General features: G+C 44.0%; 1 protein-coding gene across 4 annotated transcripts in view; it reads right to left on the bottom strand.

The window, feature by feature from the left end:
* ST8SIA5 (ST8 alpha-N-acetyl-neuraminide alpha-2,8-sialyltransferase 5) overlaps positions 1-222 on the bottom strand; it is an 81,295-nt gene extending 81,073 nt beyond the window's left edge. For 2 of the 4 annotated variants that reach the window (XM_040478913.1, XM_040478915.1), the window contains exon 1: positions 192-209. The gene's annotated coding sequence lies outside the window, so the exon portion shown is untranslated. Of the gene's footprint in view, positions 1-191 lie in introns of all 4 variants that reach the window. The other 2 variants (XM_040478914.1, XM_040478917.1) reach the window with 2 other exon arrangements.
* Positions 223-8,474: the final 8,252 nt, after the last annotated feature.

Genomic DNA, 8,474 nt, shown 5'->3' with positions numbered 1-8,474 from the left:
CACACACACTGGAATATTACTCAGCCATAAAAAAAGAATGAAATCTTGCCATTTACAATGATGTGGATGGAGCTGGAGGGTATAATGTAAGTCAGAAAAATAAGTCAGGGAAAGACAAATACCATGTGATTTCACTTATATGTGGAAAACAAAACAGAACAAAACAAATGAGCAAAGAGAAAGGGAAAGGTGGCGGCGGGGGCACGGCGGGGCGGGGGGGGGGTGCGGACAGGCAAATCAAGAAACAGACTCTTAACTTCAGAGAACAAACGGATGGTCACCAGAGGAGAGGTGGCTGGGGGGATGGGTTAAACAGGTGATAGGGATTAAGAGTGCACCTGTTGTGATGTATGGAAGGTGCCGAATTACTATATTGTCCACCTGAAACTAACATTACACTGTATATTAACTAATTGGAATTCACATAAAAACTTAAAAAAATTGTATACGCACCTTTTTTTTATTCACTAATTTATATGTCAACCTTGGGGTTTTTGTTGTTGTTGTTGATAGCTTGATCATAATAGTAGACTTTGGTTTCCAAAATTTGTTTCATTTACCCATTAAATACAAACAAACCAGTGGTCAAGTGGACACTGAGTAAGTTTCAGTACGGCTTACTAAATAATTTTGGTAAAAAACCACCACATTTGCTAAGTGAAGTAGGCATGGAGATTTGAACTTCACAAAATTCATTCTGTTCATCATAAAGCAGTTGGCTGGCTTGTCACTTTATTCGGTTAGCCCCCCTCTGCCCTTGGATCCTAAGTGGTCCTGGGTCATAGCTAAATCTGAAGAGTGGGACCCTAGGGCAGGGGACCTCAAGGAGAAAACTTTGCAGACCTCCTGCTACAGACTAAATGTTTGTGTCCTCCCAGAATTCCTGTGTTGAAACCTAACCCCCAGTGTGATGGTATTGGGAGGTGGGGCCTTTGGGAAGCAATTAGGTCATGAGGGTGGGGCCTTCAAAAATGGGATGAGGGTCTTTATAAGGGGATGAAGAGACCAGAGCTTTCTCTCTTCAGCACATGCTACAATGAAGTTAGTTGACTGCAATCCGGAAGCAGGCCCACAGCCGGACCCAACTCAGACTTCTGGCCTCCAGAACAGTGAGAAATACTTGTCTGTTGTCTGTAAGCCACCCACTCAGTGGTACTTTGTAAACTCAGCCCAGAATAAAGCACTTCTTAAATTCTCCTAGGCCAGGATGTCAGTTTTGAGATTGGGTCCATGTTCCTTATTTGTGCAGTGTTCTACTTGGCTCCCTAACAGGACCATGCACACTTATACGCAGGAATCAGCACAGTCCCTTCTCTGGTGCTCCCATAAAACTCAGCACTGCTTTGGGCATAGGCTAGGCTGCGAGTGACTAATTCTTTAACCCAGAGGAGGCTTTACCATGAAGCTGAAGAAACTTAAGTTCCTGGGACCCCTTGAAAGGCCCTGCAAGGGCCCTAGTAATGTGTTTACCTAGTCATATGCATTTGTAACATTTGTAAGTAATGCAACATTTACAATTATAAATGCATGATTTTTTTTAATGGGAATTGTGAAAAATCAAGTGTATCAGAATTCTGGTGTTTTTCAAACACAAACTATAGTGAGTGGACTACAAACAATGGGTGCATCTGTTTGTGAAGCTGCGTCTTTATGCATCTTAACTATCAGCAATAAATTCTGATCAACTGCTAGAAAACTGAACTTTCTGTTCTCTCTATAGAAAATATTACAAAATATGAAAAGACAAGAATATGCAGTAATGTAGGAACACTGTTTTATAGAACTATGTCAAGCAATTAATAAAAGCATCTTTTCCTGGGGCGCCTGGGTGGCTCAGTCAGTTAAGCGGCTGACTTCAGCTCAGGTCATGATCTCTTAGTCTGTGAGTTCGAGCCCCGCGTCGGGCTCTGTGCTGAGAGCTCGGAGCCTGGAGCCTGCTTCAGATTCTGTGTCTCCCTCTCTCTCGGCCCCTCCCCTGCTTGTTCTCTGTCTCTCGCTCTCAAAAATAATAAACATTGAAAAATTTTTCTTTTTAATTTTTTCTGGACTTTGTGGTATTTGTCAGTGTGCAGTAAAGGGTTAACTCAACAGATTCAGACTGCACATTCCAAAGAAAAGATTCTCACCCTTCAAGGCCTCCGGAGAGAGAATTTCTGAGCTCTTGGAATATCCTGATAGGCGGTTGTTTTTAAATACCTGAGGCCTTGGGCCACATTCTATCAGTTTGAACAGGTAGTTTATGCTAACAGTGAGACTGAGAGTGAATGCCTGCTCTTATATGTCCAAAGCCCTGGGCAATACTCTATCAGTTTGACCTCTGGGGGGCTGGAGACTGAGCGGCTAAGGTCAGCTGCCCGGGAGCTGCATGCCCCTGTGACTGACACCTCCCCCCAGTAAAACCCTAGACCCAAGCCTCAGGACACTTTGCATAAGCTGATGCATATCATGGGTGGGAGAATTAAGTGCTGCCCATGCAGCTCCCCCGGGAGAGAACAAAGCCTGCATCTGGTCTCTCCTGGACTCCACCCTCTCTGCCTCTCCCCTTTGCTGGTTTTAATCTGCATCCTCTCACCGTAATAAACCACCACTAGGAACGTAACTGCTTTTCTGAGTCCTTCTAGCTTAACACTGAGCCTGAGGGTGGTCCTGCAGACCTGCAACATAGCTTTTCAAATTTTGAACTGCTATAATCTTTTTCATTCTCAGTAAATATCTACTTTCACATCTAACCTTCTATTCCTAATACTGTATTTCCCAAAGAGGGACCTCAAAGTTGTATAATTTTCAAGTTCTACAGAATGTGTATCCACCCTGGGGCGCCTGAGTGGCTCAGTCAGTTAAGTGACTCCAGCTCAGGTCACAATCTCACGGTTCGTGAGTTCGAGCTCCGCATCGGGCTGACAGCTCAGAGCCTGGAGCCTGCTTTGGAATCTGTGTCTCCCTCTCTCTCTGCCCCTCTCCCACTCGCGTTGTCTCTCAAAAATAAAAAAAAAAAAAAATTAAGAAAAATGTGGATCTACCCTTGAGGACAGGTTCTCTGGTCTCTTGGACCTTTTCTCATGCTAATACCTTCCCTTGGGATGAGTCAAGACACCTGAAAATTTCCTACTTCCTTCGGTTTTCTGCCAGAACTTTGCTCTCCCTCCTCCGAGGCAGTGTCGTTACCCTACCTCCACCATCCCTAACACTTCACACATGACTTTATTTTAGCACTTGTCACATTACAACATCATTGGTTACATTTCAGATGCACGTGTGCCTGCCTTGCTAGGCCAGGCTAGGCCTGGCTCTGTCATTACTCCCTCTGGAAGGGGGGGGGAAGACAGAAAGGGGCAACGTGGTGAGTCAGAATTGGCGTTTATCACCAGACAGATGTTGAGCCCCCCCCCCCCCATTTACAGCTGTGATGGGTTGGGCAAGTTTACCTCTCAGTGCCCCAGTCTCCTTGATGGATAGTGGGTGAAATGCACTCGCCTGAGAGGCTATCTTGAGGACGGTGAAGGTGCAGGTGAAAACACAGCCAGCAATCTGAGTAAGATGCTGGAACGAGGAGCTCTGAACTCGAATGTTGTTTTCCCCACCTACTGGCTTGTGACTCTGGGCACCTCCTCAATGTCTCCATTGTGTAATGGAGACAACAGTGCCTTCCTCTCAGGGTCAGTGTGCTGATTAAGCGAGCTAACCAGTGCCTGGCTTGTAGTAAGGGGTCAGTAAATGTTAGCTATTGTTAGAGACTGGAGGAAGGCGAATTCCTTTCTGTTTGGCAGCATGCGTAGCAGGAATAAGTCTGTTCATAAACTCTGGCATTTGTGTTTATTTCGTCTAAATAAATATGATCCTGTTTGTGTCTCCATCCAGCTCCCACTCACGGAACAGATAGGAAATTCAGCCTCAGGTATGTGGTGAGCTTCCCCCACACCCAGACCCAAGAGGTACTGGCGTCTGAGAGGTCCCAGGTACCAGTCACTGGCTCCTGCGGGCACTCTGGAGTGCAGGTTCTTTGGACATGCTTGGGAACTGAGTTCTTGACACACCTCTGGCTGTCCTGTACCGGATCGCCATCAGAAACCCACTGTCCTCTCCCCACTTGGAAGGCTGTCTTTAGTCTGGGTAGGGAAAACCATCCTGACCACCCCAAGGCCCTGCAGCAATACTCCCTCAAAGGGCCAAAAGCCAGGGTAGCTTCCTAACTTAGCACAAGCGCCCAGGAGCTGGCACCCCCTGGGGTGCGCAGTTACGCTGGGGTGCGAGGGGAAGACGGAGTGGAGGAAAGGGGAAGAAGGAAAAGGAATTGGAGCTTCAGCGTGTGCTTCTGCTACTCCTATTGCTGACTGCAGCAGGCTTTCCATCACAGCTAGTGCTCTCTCATGTACAAGGGAGCCTCTGGAATAATTAACCTTCCCTACAGCAGGTGCCTGGGCCTCAGTGAGCGGCAACTTCCTATACTCCTACAGGTCCACTCACCTACCCCTTCATTCCAGATATGGACCCTACTTGCAGGCACGATGGTTCTTAGCCCTGGCTGCACCTTGGAATCTCTCCACCCACCCCCCATCTGGAGCTTTTAAGAAGTGCCCATCCTGGATCGCCATTCCCCAGGAACTGACTTCACTGGTCAGATGGGGGCCCAGGCACAGGTTAATTTTTAAAAGCTCCCCAAGTGACCAGATGTGCAGCCAGGGCCGGGGACCGCTGGATTAGGAGTTTGTGGCTTTGGATGAAATGGGTGAATTCACAATGTCCTTTGGCACCCACGTGCCACTACCTTCTCTCGAGCTTTATGTAGGATGGTTACTGCTCCTCCCAGGACAGCAGGGCCCGAGGGAAAGGTGTTGGGTTGGAAATCGATTTGGAGTCCTGTCTGACCTTTGGTGAATATTAATATTCTGTAGTCTACTTTCCCTTTGGAAAAGAGAGAGAGAGAGAGAGAGAGAGAGAGAGAGGATTTCTGCCATCTGTTCCTCATGGGATTATAGGATATAACTCTTTGGGGATAAAAAAGTTATATAAAAGTCTATTTTCTATATATCCCTAATAAATTCAATACCCTAATACAGGAGATATGTTTTAATATCTTTAACCTTCTTCAGAGCTTACAGTAATCTTACCTCTAAGCTCTGAGGAGAACCGCAAAGAAATTGGCGGGGTTATTGCCAAATTAATAAAGGCAACACAATGTAGGCCTGGTGTGAGTCACAAAACAAAACAAAAAAATGTAGTAACATTATATCCAAATATATCTAATTAGAAAATATACTAAAGAGCATTCTGTTGAAAACCAAAATGGTTTCAAACCAGAAACTCAAACTGAGTGAAATACAGGAGTTCAGGCAGCAAATACTTTCATGCCTTTGGTTTCACAATGTTATCAGCTTATGTTGCTTCACTACTTTTATTTTGCTTACATCTGAGGTCCCTTCAGGAGGAAAAAATTTTAATATTTAGGCTTAATTAGGGGTTTGGCAAATGAGAACCATTTATTCTAACCTGAGATTTAATAATCAGATCGTTTCGATCACTTCCACAAATTGAAAGGAAGTGAAATGATAGTACTTATTAAGTGCTGGGTATTACTCTGATAGCTTTACATGTGTTTTACTTAATCCTCAAAAATGACAAACCCAGAAGTAAAGTACTCCAATCATCCTCATTTTGCACGAGGGGCAACTGGAGTATAGAATACTTACATAACTTTGCCAAGATCACACAGGTAGCAAGTGGTGGAGAGGACACAGGATTTGAACCCAATCTAGCCCCAGAGTCCACGCTCTTAACCACTGCCACGGGAGCTGGCCAGACTGTGCTCAATTCCAAGTGACAGGAAGCCTCTCTCATTCAGCTCCCGTTCCGGTTTTTCTCCCTCCAGAAACCTCCTCCCAAACCACAGAACACAGGCCTTTGTGTTTCTACTGATGTCGAAAGAGAGTGTTGTCCCCACTGCTTGTGAGCACTACTAACAGAGGTGTTTCACGTGTCATTATTCAACGAATATTTACTGAGTGCCTTTCAAAGCATGGAGGGTCAAAGAGCAAAGGAGGCAAGGTCCTTGCCTACAAGAGGTTTACCTTCTGGTGAGAGGACAGGTAAGCTGCTAGTTGTCTGTTCTGGGCAGCAGGATACTTGCTCCAGGGCAGGGCAGCATAGGATGCCGGGATTGCTCCTGAGACAGAGACATGCCCAAAGCTTAGGAGGACAGGGATTGTTGGGGTTTTCCTGGAGAAGTGGCCCTTAACCTTGGCTGCACATTAGAAACTGCGGGAAGATTTTAAAAGATTGTCAAGCCCAGGCCACCGCCCACACTAATCTATCAGAATCTCTTAAGCAATTTTTAAAGAGCCCCTAGAACAGCAGCCTCTCAAAGAACAGCATTAATATCCTGTGGGAACTTGTTAGAAATCCCATCCCAGATCTACTCAATCAGCCCTCCAGGGGATCCTGCTACAAACTCAAGTTTGAATAGTGGTTCGAACAGTGGTTCTCAAACAGGCATCAGAATCTTCTGGAGGACTCCATAAAAAACAGATTAATGTTTGTAGAGCCTCAGAGGCCTCACCCCAAGAGTCTTGGTTCAGTGCCAGTTCTGATAGATACCCAGAGTGCACACTTAGAGAACCACTGTCCTAGAGAAAAGAATGGCCAAACTGAAATCTGAAGGATAAGTTAGGAAGCTGAAGAGGGTGTAGGGTGGGATGAAAACATACTGATGACGCCCTCATATTTTTATTTCAACTCTTATTTTTTTGACTTAGGATGCTAGTCTTACTCCAACTTCATATGGATGTTTGTCTCATCCATTTTCAGCCTAGCTTTTCTAATGTACATCTTTGAGGCTGCAAACCTCCCTCTAAATATTACTCTAGAGGCGCCTGGGTGGCTCAGTCAGTGAAGCATCCGACTTCAGCTCAGGTCATGACCTCACAGTTCATGGGTTCCAGCCCTGCATTGGGCTCTGTGCTGACAGCTTGGAGCCTGGAGCCTGCTTCAGAATCTGTGTCTCCCTCTCTCTCTGCCCCTCCCCTTCTCTCTCTCTCTCTCTCTCTCTCTCTCTCTCTCTCTCTCTCTATACACATATATATGTATATATGTGTGTATATATGTGTGTGCATATATATTTATACGCACATATTTATACACACATATACACATATATGTGTATATATGTGTGTGCATATTATATTTATATATAATATAAATATATACATATATATATATACATATATATACACATATATATATATAACTCTAGCTGCATCCCCAAAATTTTGCTGTATTGTGTTTTCATTATCATTCAATTCTAAATACTTCCTAATAATGCCCAATACAATTTCTTCTCACACTCGGGAGTTATTTAGAAGTAGGTTTCTTAATTTCCAGACATAGAATTTTTTGCACTGGCTTCTAGCTTAATTACATTGTGGTCAGAGAACGTATTTCCCTGTTTCAACCCTTTGAGATTTGAAATTTATGGCCCTAGAATTTGGTCAGTTTTTATGACAGGTCCCACCTGTGCTCAAAAGGAATGTGTATTCTGCACATTTGACAGAGTGTTCTATATCTATTCATTAAATCATGCTTTTAATGTTATTTAATTCTGTACATTTCTAACGTTTGAATATACTTCTTCTATTCCTTACAAAGACAGGTGTGCTACTATTTATTACAACTGGATTCTTTAAAATTTTTTTTAATGTTTATTTATTTTTGAAGGAGAGATAGAGTGTGAGTGGGGGAGGGGCAGAGAGAGAGAGAGAGAGAGAGAGAGAGAGAGAGAATCAGAAAGCAGGCTCCAGGCTCTGAGCTGTCAGCACAGAGCCTGACGTGGAGCCCAAACCCATAAGCTGTGAGATCATGACCTGAGCCAAAGTCAGACGCTCAACTGACTGAGCCACCCGGGGGCCCCACAACTGGATTTTTAAAATTCTGTATGCAGTTCTGACATTTTCTGCAATATATATTTTGGCTATGTTACTAAGTGCATGTAGCTTTGAAACTGTTTTATCTGGTAATCTTACGGCTTTTTTTTTATATTAATGCAGCTACATCAATGTTCTTGGTATTAGAACATGCCTAGCACATCTTTTGCTATCTTTTTAAGTTCAATATTTCTGCACTCTTCTTTCAGATTTTTTTGTAAACAGCATATTCATATCTGACCACTTTTGTCACGTAAGTGGAGATTTAGAATCTATTTTCACTGTATGTAGTTTTTGAGATATGTGCCTCCCATTTATCCCAAATTTTGATGTTTCTATTTCTATCCTTTATTTCTATTGTTGGAGCTATTATTATTATTATTTGTTTTTACATCCCCATCACCCTCCTCCTAGTTTGGAAGTTGCTTGTTTTAGCAGAAGGCACTCACCTGGTTACGCATTTGTCTGAACCCACCCCCAACTGGACAACACCCAGTGTTGTCAGGCAGTGCTTTTCAAACTGCTGCTTGACACAGTTTAATGTGTCAGGAAATCAATGCA

The sequence above is a fragment of the Herpailurus yagouaroundi genome, unplaced genomic scaffold (genome assembly GCF_014898765.1).
Source record: "Herpailurus yagouaroundi ecotype Mexico unplaced genomic scaffold, PumYag 142, whole genome shotgun sequence".
Taxonomy (NCBI): Eukaryota; Metazoa; Chordata; class Mammalia; order Carnivora; family Felidae; genus Herpailurus; species Herpailurus yagouaroundi.
This window is presented reverse-complemented; position numbering and strand designations above follow the sequence as displayed.